The 23,014-nt window shown below is 42.5% G+C and overlaps 1 protein-coding gene across 4 annotated transcripts in view; it reads left to right on the top strand.

The window, feature by feature from the left end:
• SEMA4A (semaphorin 4A) overlaps positions 1 to 23,014 on the top strand; it is a 279,310-nt gene that overhangs the window by 151,234 nt on the left and 105,062 nt on the right. The window lies entirely within an intron of this gene.

Raw genomic sequence — 23,014 nt, 5'->3', positions numbered from 1 at the left:
TAAATTGAGGATCTCTAACACTCTGTTGTTTGGGTCTTGTACTAAAGCAGTATTGTATCTTGCAAGATTTCTTCGTTGTAGCCCCCAAAGTTGGTGTTTATTATCCCGTGAAGTTTAGGCTACTAGCATAGGTAGTGGACTAGCACCCGCCCACCAGGAGATACCAGATAGCCCATACAAGCAAGAGGAATTACTCCGATACCCAAAGTTGGGTGGCACAATGCGCCTTCTGGGGCCGCAACCTTAGTTCTTGTTCTCCTATTTGCTGTGGCCTACATATCCTATGAGAGCTGGGGCAGTCCACACCTTTCTGCACCCGCTTCGTAATCCGTGGAGGCATATTTGCATGTAAGGCAGATCGTTTTACGGGATCCGCCCTATGGAACTCAGTAATAATTGTTTGTAGGCACTGCAAATAACAGGTGTTTCTGTTACCTAATTTAATAGGGTTTTCTATTTATAGGAGTTTGAAAGAAGCAACGATTAGTTGGTCTTGCTGGAATTCAAATTTGCAACCTCAAGATCACAGGAGATGCTACCACTAGCATTTAACTCAATGAGCCATTAGACCGACTATGGTATGGGATTCAAGTTCGCACCGTGATTGAATTCCGTAATGCCAGTTGGGTAAAGTGATGAAGTGTAGGGGAACTTGGTCATTATAGCTTTCATAGCAATCACTCCTATTTTTTGTAATAAAAATTCATTTATGTCTTAAATCAAGATAGAAATGCTTTTGCACTTCATCTCTGATCAATCAGTTATCATTCCTGATCTCTTTCAATTCTCACCCTCAGACTCACTTCCCTCTCCAAACCTTACTTCATTTCCTTTACCTCTGCAGCACTCTACGATAACCTACGGCAGCACAAGTGAGCCACAAGAAATCAATATGACATAACATTAGGCGCCCTCCTTCGCTCTGTCCGACTCCAGCTCTCCCTATATTATCTCGTAGCTCTTTGAAATGGCCTAAACGCTATACAGGCAAAGTTTGATAGTTGGAAATGCTGGACGTCCAGCAGAAGTAGTCCTTACCCAACACAGTAGTTCTTTGCTTTTTCAGCATGAATGCGTAGAGCGCAAAAGTACTCAGATCTCTGCTGGGGCTACTAGAGGCTTGTGATATGGTTTATATCAAATCTGAGAATCTCAAGAATTGAAGAGGCAGGCCTAAATATCACTAGGGTCATTGCAGGGGGCAAGATAGCGACACATGGTGACACCAAAAAGGGCCCAAAATCCATTCAAATATTTCTGAGCAGGGCTGGAACTGGAAAACGAATCCCTGCCATCTACACAGTAGGAGAAGGCAGAAGCAGCACTAGTGTGGAGGCGAGAGTGGCGGAGTCAAGAAGAGACGGAGGGTCTTCTTTAGAGTTTGGCCAAAAGAGTACTCCATAGCAGACATGCTGGATGTCCCTCCCGCTGCGTTAAAAGTTCTGTAAACCCCATGGCACGTGTAACACGGCAGGCGGGTATCCTCTACGTTCTCACAAGTGCGTCTCATCTACCAAACTCTACATTAGGTCTTTTATTAATAAGAGTCAGCATATCCCCTGCCTGTATGTGTGGACTGTATCTTTACCAACTCTGCCCCCAAGAAATTGACAAGGAAGGTCGCTGTAGTAAATATGTTCACAATTATTTTACAGGTCACACACAGACTGAAATTTAATCTCATCCTTAAGTTTCTGCCCTATGATTTCTGTTACGTGCTGAAGTTGGGTTTAGAACACACTTCTGCAGTTCAGGGTAAAAAGCATCTGGAGAGCCAAATATACTTTCGTAATAATTTTTTTTTTCCTAAGTAGAAGGTTGTATGCACGCTGGCTTTTGCTGCTGCTCAACTCTGACAGTAGGAAAAGATAGAGGAAAACAGTGGCTAATTTATAGGCCTGAAAGTCAGGCTGCCCTGCCAAAGGGGAACAACTTGAAAGTACAAAAGGGGTACATGTAGGCATCTAAGCACACACTTTCCCCACTATACAATAAAACTAGACGTAGGGATGTCTTTGGTTTTTGTTCAGCTGCCCCTCCGAGCTAAAGATCGTGGGGCTAAAATATCGAGACCCCAAATGTGCTAAAGTTAAGCTATACATAGGTAAATATAGCTTTAAAATACTTAAACCACATACATGTAACTTGACAATATATTTAAGGCACGTAAATGTGTAGTCAAAATTAGTAAATCTGTAGTTTTGCATATGCATTGATCATCTCCATATTTTGACCTCAATATTTTGCTAGACAATATTTCTTCCTCTATATTATGATAAACAATCCGCTGCAGAATGCACAGAGGGTGGCTGGTATTTTTCCCGTTCACAGCTTCCTACCCACAGCAAAGTTACAGTGACATGTCAGTGAACTTCCAAGTAGCTGATCAAATTACTAGTGGTGGCTTCTCCATGTGGGCGCTAAGGCGATGAATCACCACACTGTCATGCCGGGGCATCACCCTGCATCTCACTGCATACATATCACAGCTTTCACATGAAAACAGACAATCTTACCCTTCATTTGTTTAAATGTAAATAGCTGTAATGTCGCCTTTCGATGCAGAAGAGGGTCCCTTTGGCTACACTGCCCATGTGTTTTAGCGCAGGCTGTTACAGCCCAGCCTCACATTGACACAATGTATATCTGACATGTGTTGCACTAACTTGAGGCAGTGCAGCATGTCCGAGAATGGTACCCTTGGGCCAGTCAATCATACGTCCTTATGCCCCATCATAAGCCGCTATAAGCAAAAAAGGAGAGACTACCGTCCTACCTGAGCTTCTGATTGGCTAAAAGTTTGCAGCCTCACTCTGGCGCCATGTTGGTGGGATCTGGAAGCTTGGAAACTTTGTGACTCTTAGGGTCATATGTACAAACACTTTTCCCCATAGACACAGAATGGGTAAAAACCTTTGCTACATCTGCCCCTTAGTCGTGTAGAGCAACGTGCATGTGGAGGACTACGCCAGGTACGTTCCCACATCGTTTGTAGTCCGTGAGAGCAAGCCTGTGTCGTTTATGTGTCTCCCTGCTTGCGAGCGTGCGCCAGTGTGTGTGTGAGTGTGTGCATGAGAGTTTCTTTGTTCATGGCAGATTATTCAGTATTCTATTGGCAAAGCAAAGAAGCAAACGATAGAGGGAGAGCCAGCAAATAATCAGGGAGTCGACGTGAGCCCTAAAAGTGTTTGCCTTGCAAATCATGAGACAAAGATCATGTCAGACTATGACCAGCTCTTTTTTAAAAAAAAGACAAAAAAACGGAATTTCTTTAACAAACAGAAGTGTTTCATTTTCACCTTAGCATATCAGATTGTATCCTGTACTGAAAGGTATCTATTAAAAGTGAGTTTGTTTGAATATGAACTGAGAAACATTCCTGCCCCTGCTCTAATGACAATGCAATTATTGAGCTAAGACGCAAGCAAGGGGCCATGTGTACCCTAAATGTGGGCTAGATGCTTATTATGCATGGAACAAACGCATATTCTATTAAAATCAAACACGAGATTTTTGTACAGCGCGCATCCTGATCCCACATATTTGAAGGTGCTGTGATATGTGATAACGGAAGAAAAGGAAGGCTAACAAAATAAAATCTTTGCCTAGGATCACACAATTCGGCCAAGCGGGGAAGCCAAGATAGATCTTGAGATTTCTAGTTTCTTCACATTGTGCAATTCAGTGTCTCGTTGTGTGTCTTTTAGTCTTGTTTTACATCATAGCTTAATGCTTTGTGTTTCATTCTACATCATGGGTGGTAGGCAGAGCCACGTGCCACCTTGGTTCGTCTTGGACTCAGGGCCAAAGAAGCCCTATAGCTGAACCAGGCACCTAGTTCACGCCTGAACGGCACCTGATAGGTTCCCACACAATTTAAACAGTGTTTCTGAGTTAGCCAGACGTTTTCTAATCCAATGAGGGATGCCACTCAGCCAGATTTGGTGCGGCAATATGGAAATCAGTTTCTCCACAGAGAAAAATTATACTTTCTATGGTGAATGTATAATATAAAAAATTGTGTCTATAATACATACTGTCTCAATTGATCATTTGCAAAAACCTTCTAGGAGTATGCCTGGAAATTTGTGACTGTTGCACGTTTGGAGGCATAATCTGGGAAAATTCTGTTGGCTCCAAAAAATCAGTAAATCTAATGCAAGGCAGTAACATTTAAAGTACATATTTACTAATTTCATTGAGAACCAGGCCCATTATTTAGTGGCATGGTAAAGTGAGAGACTGTTCTCCAGCACAATATTCTGAGATGATAAGAAATTACTTTCCCAAACCCGACTTGACACAATGGGTAGAAAATTAAGAAAACAGACCAGCTGCTTATGCGAGAATACTCTAAGAGATACTAGGCTAGGCTAAGCTGACAGGGAAGGTGGCGGGTAATTGTCCGGGTAGGATATGACTGTGTTTCATCAACCCACACCACGTTGAGCTGTTATCAGCAACACTTAAGTGACCTCAAACAAAGTCTCTGCCAGGGCTGAATTTGTTTGTGATCAATTGATAAACCACTACCAACATATAGAGCTGCCAGGCAATGCGCAAACCAAACCAGGCCGTTCCAAAATAAGCATCTTGAGTACACCTCCATCCACACCCAACACATTTACGTTACAGTTAATACGCAACGAGAGACCATCAATTAGTTCCACATTGCTTTGTACACACTACGAATCCCAAACTGCACTAGAATCCAGTCTGAGATGGAATGCACTAAAGTGGGCCTAGAGAGTACTCTGATGCCAATGGCAGAATGCACAGCTTATATACATACATGTAAAATGCAATGACATAACAGGAATTTGGCTTAAGAAACCTCATAGGACTAGTGTAGAGCCTGTCACATATCAAGCAAATAGATATTTAATACAAAAAGTCGTGGACATTTTCCATTAGGAGACTGGTTCAGTGAGGTGAGCAAATCACACCATCCTTGGCATGGGTTTGATTCTTGCACAAAAGTGCCAGTATGTATTAACATGCAGACTACAAATTAAGCAAGAGTCTGTAATGGTTTTTAAAATAATTAAAAAAATAAAAAGTAGCACACCATGCATTGTGGTAACATCTTCAAATTGCACCTGTAAGAATGTTTGTGGCTGTGTAGTTTGTATTACTTTCTATAGACCAAGCAAACATTTCTGTAAGACCCGTTCAGCTCAGCCCCTCTAGCACTGAGCAGATGTTTGGGATGGGTTTGTTGGCCAAAGAAAACTTCTGTTTGATCCATTTGCACCGCCCATTCCATAGATGAAGATGCCATGCTTGCTTTCCAACCAAAAATTGAAAGGCCTTTCCACCCTATGCCTCATCAGCGTAGAGTCACACGGATGGTATGTTTGTCGGCCAACCAAAAACCGCTACAAAGCTTTCCCGCTAAGCATGTGTGACATTTTTGTTACACTGGTGTAATGTTGCTTCATTGAATTTCACCCTATGCAAAGTTTGTAAAATTTTCAGCATTTTGCATAACTTCAAATTTCACATAATGTTTGTCTGTAGTAGACTGGTTCGTGTAAGAAATATATATGTTTCACTGAGAGATCTTTTTCGTCGGCCTAGACCTTATTTACTTGAAGTAGTCTCCTGCCTGTATCTCGCCTGGCTTTTCTGCACAAGGAAAGAAGTTATTTGAGATGCTAACGAAATATATTTCCCGTAACATGCTCAGTTTCGCTGACATCTTCTTGGCAAATTGCGGTACCTACTTTACACCCCATCCCACGCAGCTTTCTGGAAATGCTGAAGAGGTGTTTAGTTTTTTAGCCCAGCAATTTTTGTTTTTTACCGCTATCCAAGCCCTAGATAAGATGCTCTCGTTTCACAAAATAGATAAATTACGGCCATATCGTTCTTTACACTGCTCCAAGACTGGGAAATGAACCAGTGGTTTGGTTTCACACCCACACACATTCCAATGCTCTCTGGAAGTGATGACCCTGCTTTCAACTCCTTCTCAGTCGGCTTGTACACCCTGCATAACTTGGCTATTTTTAAAGGCACTTTCATTCCCACGCATCTGGAGGGCTCGCCACCGAGCAAGCAGACTTGGGCTTGTAACCATATCGCAGACCTAGGCTTGCACACACAAATACACACGCGCACGCTGCCTCCTTATCAGCAGGATGGCCTGGGAGGCGGTAGGCTCTCTGTCTGTTTGTAGCAGATTTCTACACAACCACTTGTGCAAACGATGCCAGTAAACGGAGACTTGGATTGCTACAACACGCTTCCAGGAAGCCCAGGTCTATATAGGGCTTGCGTCAGGCAATGTGGTAGTTTTTCAGGGTGCCCACGTAAGATACATTTATGTACGTCAATCTAAATGTCATAGAGAGTCATTTGGGGTGCTTGGGAGAAAGTTTCGGCTCAGCACCGAACAGGATGCAATCTGATGTAATGGAATACAAAACGATTTTCAGGACACTTCCAATGATTTAGTCGAATTTATTATATATATTACTATTTATCATAAGATATTCACGGGCCAAACGCCTTTCTAAATTCGTATCCAAGCCAGCACTTGTTTTGCAGCTACTCTGCTGCTTTTCAAGGCCTTAACAAACATGTGTCAAACTTGAGTATATTGATTGCCCTTACCCATTATTTGAGACATAGGGCCCGATTTAAATCTTGGCGGATGGAATACTACGTCACAAATGTGACGGATATCCCGTCGCTGTATTACGATCACAATAGGATATAATGAGAACCTAGTACGGCAGATGGGGTATCAGTCATGTTTGTGACGAAGGCCTCCCCTCCGCCAACATCTAAACCAGGCCCATCGTCTCTATATGATCACTCAAATGTTTTGACTATGACTAAGTGTTAAATTTAAAAACACTTTGATTACTATAAAGAAATTAGAATACACAATTGATTAAGACCAATTAATAATTTTGAGGAGGTGGGAAGGGAAGGCATGCAGAGACTCTGAGGATGTAACTCAGAAGCCAGCAACAAAGTCCAGTTCAGGTCCAGTTGCCACTGGTTGCTGGCCACTTCAGGGAAAAGGCCTCTTCCAGCTTGTTGTGTCCCTGTAGTAGCACAGGAGTTCAGTCCACATCTTTGTCTGGTACAGGAATGAGCATGTCCAGTCCTTCAAGACTCTGATGAGGTCACTAAAAGCAAGTTGTCTTTTTATCTTCCACAGGTCCAATAAGTGGTCTAAGGAGGTGCTTTCGGGTGCCACATTGATGCCTCGTGCATGGAGGCAACTCCTGGCTTTTCCTAATCCAATGGGTTTAAAGTTCCCTGGGGCAACCCGACCGACCTTCACAGCAGTTCCTGTTTTCCCTACTGAGAACAGCCCCATATTAGATATTTAGATATTTATTAAAGGGCTTTTGGCCCATAGTACAAAATATAGATGCCTTTTGAACAGACAAATTAAAAACACAATATGCAAATTAAAATAGATTAAAACACACAGCTGAAACACTATATAAACACGATCAACAATATATAAAACAGGCCAGATAGGACCAAGGCAAAAAGCAGTAGACCAGGACAAACAGGTCCGGCAATTTGCCGAACAATAATAAAGCAAGGTGGACACAAAAAATGAACTCATTAAACATTCTGAAGTTTTGTGCGCATGTCTCAGCATAGAAACAGCATCCCTTGACGGCAGAACTTAAGATGCTAATAGCGAATGAAGTAATTTGGGAGACCATTTATGACTTTTTTTGCTGAACTATTTCATTCAAATTGTTTCAAGATATTGCTCTATTAAGAAATCCTTCACCATCCAAAATAAGAACATGAAGATGGGATGGTTTGATGAAGAGTGCAAGAGTCTGAAACTTGAGCTACAAGGCGTGCTCCAAAGAGAACCCAACAAACTGGCTATAAGGTTGCAAGCTCCAGCTATAAGTTCCTAACCAAGAAAAAGATGAAGGCTGACTTTGCAAATAAGACAGTGACTGGAGCCGGAAAGATTTGCAGCTGGGAAAGACAATCAGGCCTTTTGGAGGAAGGTTGAGGAAGCCCTAGCTTTAAGAAAAAACACCTGGAAGCCAATATCCCTGAGGCTACATGGATAAATTACTTCAGCGCCATCATTTTTAATGCTGGCCCATGTCTAGAGTCCCCCATAACCCCCTCACCACAGCTTGACTTCAGTAGCAATACACCTAGTCCCAATCTCCTGGAAGCATTTTCAAAAGACAAAATAATGGAAGGTATAAAATGCACTCATAAAGGAAAGGCCCCTGGGCCCAACATGACCCCCCCTCCCAACTAGAAATGTTCCATGTAGACTTAGTTTTTTAGGGTCACTGTGGTTTCCCAAAGCTGACCCAAGTCTTGACTAATTAGCGTTATTGTCCCATTATAGAAGAAAGGTCAAAAACGGCCCAAAGTCCTACAAACAACCCCATAGTTCATCTTATTTCCAAAATCCATGATGGACAGCCGTTCTTCCCTTGTGCAGAGCCTGTATGCCCACTCAAAGATGTTGCCAGGGTAATGAGCAGTCCTGCCTTTATGGTCACTCAAAACCGGTTCTGGGGGTAGGTCTCCTGCCACTGGTGAGTAAATGGTTTGGTGCCAGCCGGACTAAAGGGAAAAAGAGGGGCCCCCCTCCAGGTGTCACTTGACATTTAGTGCAAGTTGAGGCTGTTTTGAAGTTAAATAACTTTCAAGTCCCACCTCAGCGGGCCTTTCTGCCAAGGGAAGAAAACATATTCTCACCCTCATACGCCCCTAGGCTGTGGAACAGTTTTACACCTTATTTAGGCCAGGTATAGGCTGGGCAGTAGTTGAAGAGCTAATACTAATTAGCCTCCTATAGCTTCAGGCAGGGTAAAAGTTACTTCATAAAAGTTACATTTCCAATATATATTTATATATATAAAAATCTGACTTCACCTTTATTTTGTATTTTTTTTTTAAATTAAGCCTTTTTGTAGCTGGTACATGTCAAAATATATAGATTAAAGTGTATAATCTATAGTTTGACTTTTCCAATGTGCCAGTAACATACTGACCAGTACCAAAGTGGTTTTGGGCCTAGTTTCTGAATGAATTCGTCATTTCTAATGTCATACATGTTCCACTCTTAAATATAATGCACGCTATCTTTGGGCAGCAAGGTGCACTTAGGGGTTATTTATTTAATATTTGAAATCAGGGTTTCCTCCACGTGAAACGGGCAACTTTGACAGGTCTGGGCAGCAGGCTTCCAGCTGCTGCTGTCAGGCTACACATGGTATGCCTGAAGCATGTTTTACAGGCCCACTCTGTGGATAGCACAGTAGGAGCGGCAGTCCACAGGTGGTATTTAACTACCAGGCTCATGGTACATTTTCTATCTCATAAACTAGGAATTTATAGGAAAGTTAATTGCACCAATTAGGATTAAGTCAATTTAGACATGTTTAAAGGTCAAGCACAAGCACCTTACTCCTGTTTAGTAGGGGTCACAGTGCATGGAGGTCTAAGAACAGCAGAAATAGGGGCAGTAAACGGTGAAACATTTAGAGTGACTATGCAGAAAAGATGGATTTCCTACAAAAAGAATATGTAATACACCCTTAAAGGTGCAACAGAACAATATGGTACTAGAATATCATAGGCACAATATGGTCAGACATAGATATTGGCCCTCATTATAACCCTGGCTGTCGGTGACTGCCAGGGCTAAGGTGGTGTTAGTACCGACAACAGGCTGGCGGTACTGCACACCATTTTGATCGTGGTGGTACCGCCGTGGTAACACCGCTGGGACCGGCGGTATATCGCCATGGCAGTCCAGGCGGTCGTAATCCGCCAGGGCAGCGCTGCCCTGGGGATTTCGACTCCCCTTACCGCCAGCCTGTCCGTGGCAGTAGACACCGCCATAGAAAGGGTGGCGGTAAGGGGAGTCGGGGTGCCCCTGGGGGCTGCACTGCCCATGCACTTGGCATGGGCAGTGCAGGGGCCACCAGGCATAGCCCCATCGCACACTTCACTGCCCAGAAATGCGCGACGGGTGCTACTGCACCCGCTGCAAATCAGCATTGTTGATGTGACTTTTCTGTTGGGCCAGCGGAAAAGTCGAAATAAGGAGCCAGACATACCGCCAGCACTGGTGGTATTCTGGCGCCCACAGCCTCGGCGGTCTTCTGGGAAGACCGCCTAGGTTGTAATGAGGGCCCTTGTGTCTTAAAATTTGTTTTTTATAAATAATGACCATTTGAATTATTAGTAGAAACTTAACACTCAACGGGATAATATTTCTTGTAAACCTTATTTAGGACTCAATATTTACTGTTGGCTTTAATAGTTTCTGCATAGAATATTCAGAACAAGGGCACCATCCAAGCTTGTTTTATATTACAAAACCTAAAATTAACTCCTTTTTTGTTAGGGTGTATCTTGGATTTTTGTGCATAAATACCGCTTTTCCTATGTTAGATACCCATTATCTAAAGTTCTGCTTATTTGAGAATATATAAACTGAGAACATTTTTAAACCAGTCATTTTTCCCTTGACTATCTTGTGAATGGCAAATGGCCAGAGATTACGATAACGACTTTCTTTACCTCAGGAAATGATTAGAGGCAAATTCATTTTTGGTCATTGGTCATTTTAAAATAGACACCTTTATCTTTTCTGCTGCCGGTTATATAAATAGAAGATAACAGTGAATGAGCTCCAGTCACAAAAAACAAACACAGCAAGGTGCGGCAACAGCATAAATTCTTGGTGGAAAATGTAAGCTGCTGACTCCATGTATACCTTGTTTGTCCTTACTCGAACCTTGTGGTGCGGGAGACGTATTGACTGATGAAGCTGACGAAGGCATTGCCATGCTATAAAACCAGCCCTTCATCTTGGCCATGGGCCAGAAGACAGCATAAGAGAGAAGCTCTCCTGCACGGATAGTCCATTTGCTAAGTAGCTGTGGTGACCACACACTGATGATGTCATTGATGATTTTAATGATGTCATAGTTCAGTATCTTAGAGGACAGTAGGCCCTCGCAAAACAATGGTAAATACCTAAATAGAGACATGATGCCTTTAATAGGCCACACTGCCTTATCTGGGTGCCCTAGTGTTTGGTACCTTGAAATGTCTCTCTCCGATTGTCATCCCCAATGCTGATGTTGTTAATGTATTTTTAAAAGTACATCTTCAGCTTGCCAAACGTCAGGCAGAAAAAAAGAAATATTAATTTGTACACATGCTAGGAGTTCAGTTTTATTCAATCTCTCTGATTTGTACTCAATTTGCTAATGAGGTTGTGAGGGGCATGTTGGTGACCTCGTAGTGCAGCTCTGAAATATACCAATTCAGATCGATGATGGACTAGTCCCACTTATGGACGATCCGTATGCTGATGATGGTATTTATAACATATTAGTGATTTAGTAGTACTTCCATGCACAGAACCCATGATGGACCAGCAGAGAGTAGACGTCTTCTGGATATACCCACTCCACACCTGAAGATTCAGTGAATGCTCCTCGGGATACACTTAAGACCCCAATTCAATGATGTGTAGTCCGTCTATCGTGCAGAGGAAGAGAAGCAACCTAAGGCAACTCAGTCCAATCTTTCTCTAAAGAAGCAATCTTGTCAAAACTACACTTTCCATCAGGATGCCCCACGCACATCCAACAAAATGCGGAAGATAGAACTCCTAACATACATTCAACACAGCCAGTATATACAAATGAAGTTGGAAATCAAGATACCCAACTGGCTATGGAGATAGGGCAATAATTGGTAAAGCCCTCTGGCCTCAAAGTGAAAATTATACACTTAAAGCTCACTGAATAAGACATACCCTCCTAACCGTAGCCAGAGACCAGAATAAAAAAAAAACACTATGCTTGAAAGTCACCAGACTTCCGAAAAAGCTATGAGATCACTTCAGTAGCAGAAGTTGCTCCGTACAGATGCCACTGATATAACATTCAGATAACACTTCTCACTGGGCCTGGTAAGTGACCTGTATTTTGAGTCCATTGAACAGTCATCAAAGGAGTCCATGTCTGGAGGTACCTGAGGAAGGACGGTAACCGATTCACAGTTTGATCAGATGCATTTGCTGCTAGCCCTAATCACTCCACTATACTGGAGTGGTCGATATTTTAGAAAGCTGTGATAAAATTAGTGGGTGGAAAATGGTGGTGGAGTTTAACTTTTATTGCAGAACTCTTGGGAGGAGATTAGGGACTCACCTCATTTGTTAGTTTATATTGTAAATTTCCTAGTTGTTTTAGATATTTTCCAAATGATCCTCATTTGAGATACAGTCCATTAATAGAACACTGTGCTTTGTTGGGGCAATGGCATCGCATGTCCCAGTTAGATCCTGAAAAGAAGGCATCAATGAATTCGCCACAAGACTGAAAGGTAGTGGTGGTGAGTAGGTGTCCTGAAACAGTAACTGGCTTGTCCATGTTATCTGCACTTATGTTTCTGGTATCAGAGAAGAGTGATGGGTTTCAGAGGAGGTGAGGCAACGAAAGATTGGCGGTGAAAACGATTCCACATTGGAATAAAAAAATATTTAAACTTTTCCTGCCGGTCCAAGGATGTCTGCCACATGAGTTGCAACAGCTGGAAACCATTTGCACTATAAATTTCTATGTACCTTGTACAAACCTCCATAGAAAGTCTCATAATATGGGCACCGTGTACTATATGTAAACATCATGATTGCTAGTCATATGTTATGTTGTGTAGAAGTTTTTATGGTACGTTATTAATGATGCATAATGTAATATGTTGCTATTCGTGTATTGGATTATGGGGAAGATTTCTTCGGAGCCTTTTAAATTATGTAAAATGCAATCTGATAATGAATTCGATTTTATGGATAATTTTATACTGTAAGGCAATTTATCAGTGACAATAAACTAATTGATTGCTTCAAATCATGTTCCCCAAACCTCAGCATTATCCCTCAGATCCTTGACATGCTTAGTTTAGAAGCAAAAGACATTTAATAGAAATGGGTCCTGAGGAGTCGGGGATTGTTTTCTAATTTGAATGCAAAGATGTTCCCATTTAGGAGAAACCTAATAAAGAGTTGCTCCAAATTGGGCTAGGAGACATGGGTGAGCTAAGGCTCGAGATATGGCGAAGCCAAAAAACAATGTGCTTTGAAAAGGGGGCCACATGCCGCCAGTTACAGCCAGATGATCTGAAATACAGCAGCACTGGTTGTCCCCCTTGTGACAAGGAACGAAGCAGAGTGCTGGTGACATTGGGTCGTGGTTTTGGTTTTACCCTCTGTTGTAAGTCTAACAGATTCTCTATAGTCGGACAGGGGTAAGCCTGTCCGCCATGTGCAGCAGCCGTGATGATCTACTGCACGTGTCCCCCAAGATCCCTTCCGACCCTCTGTGACCTCATTCACTTTCGAAGCAGCCAGTTGTGCCTCACAACTTGCCACTGCTCACAAAGGCTACAGGACATCTTGGTCCAGTTAACTGAGGGCTGGCATCGACCGGTTACACTGCAAGATTTTTGGTGTTCAGAATGCTTCATCACCCTAGATAAAGGAAGAGGAATAGAGTTTTTGATGGCCAATTAATGCGATGTACTGTGCTATTTACACAATGTCAGGCTGAGATGAGTTGTGTCTAGGATAGGCAAGAACAGAGAGTCTTTAGCTTTCATCACTCTAGGTTCGAAATGTTGGGCCCGGGCAATGGTCTAAAGTATGGTCCTAGAAATCCTAGTCAACAGGGCCAGAGGATGGTCCTGGAAACATCGCATGATCTGGGGAAGCACGCGGTTGCATTGGGGCTTATGGAGAGGTAGTCATAAGCAAGGAAGAGCCTTCCCCTTTCACTTAATTTTGGATCTGTTTTACTACTTTGTATGACAGACCAGAATAATGCTAGATGTTAGTGTATTTAAAAAAAAAATGCAGCCTTTGCCTTACAGACCATATATTGATTATACTTATCTCTTGCATAAGATGACAAATTGTTATTGTATATCTGATATACAAATACATTTGTTATTTTAAAAACAATCTATGATTTGAGTGTCCACGGTGCCTTAACCTTCAGATGCTGGTAGGTAATAAAGAGATCCTATCTATTTTAAGGTCAATCTAACGTACCAAATTCAGGATTTGAAATGTATTTCATTTGATTGTATAATTAATTTGCTTGGGGCATGCCACATGAGCCTGGCTTATTTACTTGGCTTTGTGAGAGCAGGATGTGTGCCTGAGCCCTGGGAGAGTAGGGTGTGTGTACTTCGGTTTTTGGATAGCAGAGTGTTTTAGCAAAGTCTGTGCGCCTGTGCTCTGCGAGAACAGAGTGTTAGACTGGGCCTGGTGAGTACATCTTATGTACAAGAGTCCTTTGGGTGCAGTGTGTTTGCATGTGTCCCGTTAGAGGAAGGCACCTGGGCCAAGTGACCACGGTGTAGATTACCAGGCTCTGTGGACAAGAACTGCTTTGTGATTTCAGGAATCTTTGGAATCTATTTTGCACACTCTGGGATGTGTTTGGCAGTTCTGTACTTTTCACCCTAGTGATAATGTAAGATTTAAGGCATTACTTAAGACAAATTAGTATATTAAGGGGGTTATTACAACTTTGGAGGAGGTGTTAATCCGTCCCAAAAGTGACGGTAAAGTGACGGATATACCACCAGCTGTATTACGAGTTCCATAGGATATAATGGACTCGTAATACGGCTGGTGGTATATCCGTCACTTTACCGTCACTTTTGGTACGGATTAACACCTCCTCCAAAGTCGTAATAACCCCCTAAGTTTTTTTCATATAATCAGGGACAATTGTGCATCATCTGGTCATCTTGTCAGCCAAGCCCATATACTAATGATGGTTTGATAAAATCACCTGGCTGGCACCTGTTTTCTAGGAATATGTTTGTAGCAATATGTTTGTACTGAGAATGTTTTGAACTTACCACATAAAGGCAGATAAGTGGTCAAATGCAAAGGTGGAACATGATTCATCGAAAATCAAAATATTTAGTTAAGTAGGAGAACCACATTTTCAACATAGGCCTACCTGTTGCAAGATCCAAGGTGAAAACCACTGTATTAGGTGCTCTGCTTTCCTTGTTTCGCCATCATACGTAGGTATAGTGGTGAAGCCGTGATTTGATATCTTGATTCGTGGATGTTGAATGACCTAAGATGGTTTATTAAAGCACCTGCTACCTAAAGTGATTAAATATAATGTTGTAGGCTAGTCCCTTGTATTGTATATTTCCAAATTTCAAAATAAGAAAGAGGATTGGAGTTCATAGTTCGTATTTTTTTGTATAATAACTTATTAATCTTGTGGTCCCAGATGAAATTGAATCTTAAATATTTGTATAAGGCGTTACAAATAATTCCCAGCCAACACATGTTTCACCCCATATGGCATGCACGCCTGGGGCTTTTTCGAGAAAAAAAAACTGTTACAAATGCAGGTCTTTGGGTCCAAAGTATAGTGGCAAAAATGTCATGTGATTCAGAGCCGAACTGTCTTGTACTGGTCCCTGCGGTTATCACAGCCGCCTCCCCCCCCACCCCTGGGCCTCTATTTTAAATAGGAGGGTGCCCTGGTCTTGCCATTGCTCCTGCCAAGAGGGAACATCTATACATGCTGCTCCCTCCATGCAGGAGTAATCTGTAGATATGTTTCCCTGCCTGCATCAGTACAGGCAGGGAAACAGATCACAAGTCTGTTCCCAGCTGGTGGGAGCATTTTTAAGCTACCGCCTACTGTGAGCAGACTTTGTGTTTTCTCCCGTTTGGCGGGAGATTCATAAATGCTTCCACCATATGGGAACAAACACAAGTTTCCCTGCCTGCACCAGTAAGGCAGGGAAACCACTGTGTCCGGGGGTGAGCTCCCGGGACACATCAAGGAAGCCAGCCCCGGTGGATGGGGTCCCCAAGGTCATTAAATGCTCAGGAGAGGGACCATGTGGACACCCTCCATTTTAAAATGTTTCTCGCCCCAGGGGATGTGGTCCCAGGGCCTTTGAAGGGTCAGGCACCCCTCCCCTTTTTCAAATTCTTGACCCCTGCAGTGGGCTCCCAAAGGCCTACAGTGGCTTAGGGAGGGGGCCCTGCAGCCTCCCTCCCCTTTAATGAATGAAATTGGTCCTGGGAGACATGGTCCCCAAGGCCTTTTAAGGCATGGGGATGGGGGCCAGGACAGCCCTCCTCCCTTTTTTGTGGAGGTTTCAACCCCATCGGCCTCCTGGGCCCTATAATTGTTTAGGGGGTTGGGGATGTGCCTCCTCCCCTTATGGAATGCATCCTTGGTGGTGAGCTCCCTGTGGCCTACAATGGTTTAATTAAACAATGTAGCCTAAGACAACATTTTGTTTTGATTTTTCAGTCCTGCGAAGTCCAGCTGGATCGTGGCAAAAATTGCCTTTTTTCAATGGTGGCCCAAGGGTAGGTCCCTCCAGGCCTCGTCTATGGGGGCCTAAGGGGGCAGGGTTTCCACCAGCCTGCACCCATATTTTTTTTATTTTTTTAAGACCAGGACAAGGGGCATAGGGCACTCATTCGATGACACTCCACTCCACTCTTCTTCACTCTATGCCACTCTTCCCCTCTCTATGCAATTCCACTCTATGCCACTAACTTTTAGTCATACTGAACAGCTGCCATGCTGGTGTACATGTCTAAAGCACATTGGCAAAGCCAATATTTATTGCACAGGCAAGACCTATTGAGTTTGCCAATGCTTGTGACTTTCATACTCTTGGTGCACTAAAGTTTAGAAAAATCACCATCCATTCACCGGGAAGTAGTTGCTAAAGTTACTCTTCATTTACGGATTACTCCTGCCTCTTAAACTTTGTTTTCTAATTCCAAAGCATGGCTGACCAGGGCAGGAACATTCAACAGCAGCCCTCAAGTGCTCTGCTCATCAGGGCTACGTTTTTTGTTCTGCAGAAGTAACCTCCATATTTCTGCAGGGAAAGAACAGGTACTGACCAGGATGCCAGAACTAGGTGGCCTGTACAGCACTCACTCAACGGAGATCTGCAGCGAATGACCGATATCTCTACACTGGTGGGCGGTCCTCTAGCCGGGAGAGGGGTGCAGATGTGGGCCCCACTCTAAGTCACTCCTTAAAACGGTAAATAACGTAAAGGCCATACCATTAAAAAGCGCAGTAACACAGACGTGCGTACGTTGTTCTTAACAATTACAATAATGTCTGGAATTACACTAGGTGTGCCTGTTTCTACTCAGCCTCATTGTTTAGACTTGCCTTGAGATTTTTGCTATTTTTAAAAGCGCTCCTAGAAACGCGTCTTTTGTACATATTTTGTGCAATGAACCGAGCACACATCTTCTGCATTCCTGTTAGCCAGTGTTGACAGAAACACATGCACACTACACGCATACGTGAAAAGCTTCGAGATGACCGGAGTTCACTACAAGGATACAAAACAATTACTTACCCAGATATAGAGGAGTATAGCTTAACACTTAAGGGTAAATGAGACCTTTAGTGTCAGAGGACCAGGTCATACGTTTTGATCGTATTAAAATATTTGTTTTCACCACACTTCAGAATTAATGTGCTTCATTTGTCCTTCCCTAATTCTGGTATGTTCTGACATATTTGCATAGCTCACTTATAGACGTTTAAATTTAGGTGTGTGCTGAAAAAAAAAACAGCTTTTCTTTGCAAGTACCCAGTAAGATTATCAGATAAATCTTCTCACTTTGAAGTCAGAGAAAGAAGAGTGAACACCACACTCCCTCAGAAGACAGAGCCTGACATTTTATCTCTGTCATTGAAGCACAGCAAATATGACAAGATAAGAATAAGATTCTGTTTACAGAAAGAGAGCACTGGTGAAAGAACACTTTAAGCAGAGGATGCTCCACAGGAATAGTGAAAACATTCTGGACAGCCTAAAGCAAATAAAGCCAGAAAATAGAAAGCCGGGAAATGTGAAGTAGCAACCAGAAACCCAGTGGTAAGCAATGGGCTGATTGCATTCCCAAGGAAGCTTTCAGAAAGTCAAAAATAAATCTTATTGCAACTAGACAGCTGTGCCGTCTGGTAGGCTTCAACCTAAAAAGTGCCTTTTTAAGTAATACAACATGGTGTGCAAGAGTGCAAAAGTAGTATTTTTATTTTATTGACTTTCATTTACTGTTCTTAGATCATACTAACAATATGTTACAAAAGCTTTGAGCACTTCTGAGGTTAGGTCAAAAGAAGAGATTAGATAGGTGAACAGTGAACAGGAAGCTACCTCTCGTGAGCAATTTGTAGAGTCTACTCTGACCAATTGATGGAAGGAAGGTTTCTGTCCCTTTATGTATTTTATGTCCATCTCACGATGAAGAGGTAGAGAAAAAAATAGTCATTGGACAAACCTGATTGCAACAGTGTCTTCTCATTCATTTGTGCTATTTCAGGCTACCGGTCTTCTCCGGTGGGTTAGTAGCATTTGCTCTGAAAAGCAGTCTCTAGCATAACCATGCAGTGGTGTATGAATGAAGCACTGAGGAGAATAACTTATTTATATTAACTCTGGACTGATTTTCACCCTGCAAAGAAGTAAAATACCTCTCATAAGCTTCAATGTGATCACAAAGTAGTGAAAAGCCACCATCACCCTCCAAAAATCCTTAATCGCCATTTGACTTAAATGGTGCACCCTCCAAAACTATTCAATATGGCCTCCTTGGAGATTCGAAAGATTGAGACATACGCATGCTGTCATTCTGGGTTTTCGAGATGCAGTGAAAGCTTGCCTTTAGTTTACACCTCAGGTGGCTGAGTAGATGATACAAATACTTAATCTCTACCAAATCATCAGTCCTGTACCAAAAGATTAACAACTCATTGAACAAATCGAAAGAACTGGTCAAATTTGTGAAGAACCAATGAAACCTTCAATTACTCACCCGTCAATTCAAATGAAAAACGTAACAAATGTTCAAAATGTTTGTCTGACAAATTATCCACGATCCCAGATGCATTAACTCTGAACCTCTGCCAGACACACTAACTGTTTCTCATGCTATTTCAAAGAACATATGATCTCATTTCACTAAACTAACTAAAGAACAATTAAATAGGTGATCAAAATGCCAAAGCCAACCTTTTCTGACAACCCTCTTCCAGCTTCCTTAAGTACACTGAATCCTAATTTATTTTCTAAAATATGGAGTCCCATTGTCAATTCCTCACTTTATTTGGACAAGCTCTTTGACCCTCTGAAAACTCTGGGACCAATCATTCCCTTGTTAAAAAAGACAGTGATCTGAGCCAAATGCATTATCCAATTAAAGATGTATTATAGGCCTGTGACAGATCTTCCCTGACCAGGCAAAGATGTTGAAAATTCCACAGCTAATGTACTCATCTGGTTCATACAGCGGGAAAGCCTACTGTCAAACCCAGGAAAGCCTACTATCAGACCATTAATCTGACTTCAAAGTATGCAGAATAGAAATAGAAATGCCTACATTCAGGATCATGAATGATATTCATTGCATGTTTAATAATGGAAAAGCTTGCATAATAATTCTTATCGACTTAATATAGTGTCCTTGACACCACTGATCCTCTGAGACTCCTCAAAACCCTTGAATCTCACATAGCTCTTCAGCAATTGTTTGATGTAAATTCAGTTCTTACCCATATAACACAGGATGATGGAGAAAACCACAGTCTCTTGCATTGAAATCCATTCAATCCCAACTTTGGTTCCACAGGCCTCCACTTTAGCCCCTGTGCAACCTAAACTATAAATGGACCCTCTTGGAGGAATCAAGAATGAGTCAAAAGTGTTCATCCATCCACATGCAGATGACATACAACGGTACACGAACATCATGAACTTCAGTGTCATCACTCTCAAGAATGCCTTAAATGGATGTCAATACATTTCTTAAAATCCTTACCATGAGTAGATGGAATGTATTATACTCACCAGAGACCTATTTCTTAAAATTGCTAAAAAATTTGAGGCAAACTTGAATCCAATGTTTAGTTTTTCTGAATTTAGCATTATTTCTCAATAATTAATACATAAGTTAAAATCATGCCTTAGGAAACATTGTATTCTTTGTAAAATTCTCAAGCTCCCTGAGAGTATGGCAGAGCTATTCAAAAACATCTTTCATAAATAACTATACATTCCTCTCTAAATGACAGCACTCCCTTTGCAGCTGAGGATGTTTCTTTTTGTTTCAAGAGACAAACTCTTGCCCTTGCCTTCACATTGTTTCAACTATTCTATTAATATTTTAACTTAAAATGCCAACTTGTAGTGGTGGACACCGCAAAGTGGAGTGAACCTAAGTGGATGTTGTGACATAGTATATGAGAGCAGCTATGTGCAGTGAGCACCGGAGAGCTGAACGATCACAGTAAAGGACAATTTAGAAAACAGATGTGTACTCCTTTTCTGCATATTTCAATTCCGGTTTAGAAATGTCAGTGTAGCAGTGATTACTAGGCCTTGCCCCTCTTGTGAGACCTTTTGTTACCTCACAAGGGGCTTAGTACACTCCATTACTTACCATTGGTTGGCTTCATTGTCACTCATGTGCTGGTTACATATTGATGTCTAGTGTGCGCTTTATGATGACCTCTTGAGTTTGTACCTTCCTTCATTTCTCTGCCCATGACGCAATTGGTGTTTATTTGGACACCAAATGCCCTCCTTGTTGCTTCTATCACTCCCTTCCATGCTTGTTGCTTTCACACGTCCCTTGTTGTCTGTGTGCTTTCCAACTTGTCCACCCTCCTTTGTCTGGGTGGTTTCCACCTTGCCCATCCTCCATTGTCTGTGTGCTAGGCATCCCTTGCCCATCCTCCATTGTCTGTGTGGTTTCCACCCTGCCCATCCTCCATTGTCTGTGTGGTTTCCACCTTGCCCATCCTCCATTGTCTGTGTGCTAGGCATCCCTTGTCCATCCTCCATTGTCTGTGTGGTTTCCACCTTGCCCATCCTCCATTGTCTGTGTGCTCGGCATCCCTTGCCCATCCTCCATTGTCTGTGTGGTTTCCATCCTCCATTGTCTGTGTGGTTTCCATCCTCCATTGTCTGTGTGTTCGGCATCCCTTGCCCATCCTCCATTGTCTGTGTGGTTTCCATCCTCCATTGTCTGTGCGCTAGGCATCCCTTGCCCATCCTCCATTGTCTGTGCGCTAGGCATCCCTTGCCCATCCTCCATTGTCTGTGTGCTAGGCATCTCTTGCCCATCCTCCATTGTCTGTGTGCTAGGCATCTCTTGCCCATCCTCCATTGTCTGTACGCTTTGCATCTCTTGCCCATCCTCCATTGTCTGTGCGCTTTGCATCTCGTATCCATCCTCGGATCTCCATGTGCTTTCCCACCCTTGCCCACTTTTTGTGCTCTCCCCCTCAGCCCTGCTTGCTTCAAGACTCACCCCTCCCTCCCTACTGCACATCCCTAACCCTTTCCCTAAAAGTTGTAAAAGTGCATTAGCAATGACCTTGTCATAGTGCTTTAAACAAATAAAGCCCATTAGCAGTGACCACATCATAGGCTTTTAAAAATATATATATTTTTTTTAGCCATGCTGCACAGCAGCCACGCTGCTCTGTAGAGCTGAGGACACAAGTTACCTGATTGGAACACGTAAAGACACAATGCTCCCCGGGGGGCAAATCAAGAAGAGGGAGGAAAGACATTGGGACCTGTTGGGTAATGCGAATGGAGCTATTTTCTGTTTCATGGGAGTTCATTATAACATTATTGGTAAAACTGCATCACTGTATGTATAGAAAATTAATGCATACGGGTTAACGATAGTCTGTATTTGACCAAATATTCAATTATTTCCCAGCCCCGCACTAGCAAACTCCTAGGGCACCCACTAAAGTCACCACAAATTCTAACCCACACATCTCCCACCCCTTCATCACCACCACCTGTAGATGTATTGTCTTGCCTTTCACCAGACACTGCACAGTGTATATTGGTAAGGACAAAAGATTGCACAGTTCGAAAGTAAGAGCTTGCATGTCTTTGTTCCTTTTTGTGAAGTGCTAGCTAAGCCTGTACTGAGTGGAATTGTGGTCGGGTGGATCACCGTTTGTTCTTGATCTCTGTGTTTACTTTTTAGGAAGTGGTAGTTTTTTTGCAGTTTCTGAAAAGGAAGACAGTTTGTTTACATCTAGGGGGTGAATGGAAAGGGAGTCCAGCTCATGATATAATGCAATTCGTAACTCTTCCCCTGGCCTTTGTAATGCTTTAATGACATTACAGTGCACGCTGGCAGTGGGAGTGAGAAAGTTTCACTGGAGTGGTGCAGCGCCTCATTGAAAGTGAGGGGACAGCTTTTTGTGGATCTGTGTCCATTGTTGGGGCAGATGAGCAATCAGCGCCGTCCATAATAGGAGACTGTATATCCCTCCAGACCAAGCCTCCTAGACAGGGCCACAGGAACTACGCGGCACAGGAGGACTGAATGGTGCTGCAGGGTAGACTAAATTATATGGCAAGAAAAGGCAAATTATGCGGCATAATTCTGCAAACTTTATCGTATGAATTATTTTGTAATTGGTGCACATTTTTACTGACTATACAACGTTTTCACTCCATTAGTACTGAGTTAAGCCGCAAATACAGCGATAAGTATCAAAATGGTGACCAGTTAACCTTTGAAAAAGGGCATTTCACTGTGTCGTTGCATTTTTAGTAACTTTTGATCTGTTTGAGCTCAACACTATTTTATTTGTTAAATTCTGCAGATTATGCAACTGATGGTGGATTATGTGGCATATGCTGCAACTCCACAATCATGTGGAAACACAGGAGCCGTTAAATAGCATAATGCCGGTGGCCCTGCTCTTAGAGTACCATTGGCACACGTGACACATTTTTCACAGTTTCCTTAAGACTATAAGGTGTAATATGCCTGCCTGCCAGCCTAACTAATGGGGAAACTGCCGGGGTTTTTAGAGGCAGACTTTTTAAATCTAGATAAGCCGCATCTCCTATCTTAATGCAAATACACTTTATTGGCATTGCAATTTATACCAACATTTCC

Source organism: Pleurodeles waltl, chromosome 12, assembly GCF_031143425.1.
Source record: "Pleurodeles waltl isolate 20211129_DDA chromosome 12, aPleWal1.hap1.20221129, whole genome shotgun sequence".
NCBI classification, from domain to species: Eukaryota; Metazoa; Chordata; class Amphibia; order Caudata; family Salamandridae; genus Pleurodeles; species Pleurodeles waltl.
Note: the sequence above shows the minus strand (reverse complement) of the source record. Positions and strands in the feature narration are given on the sequence as shown.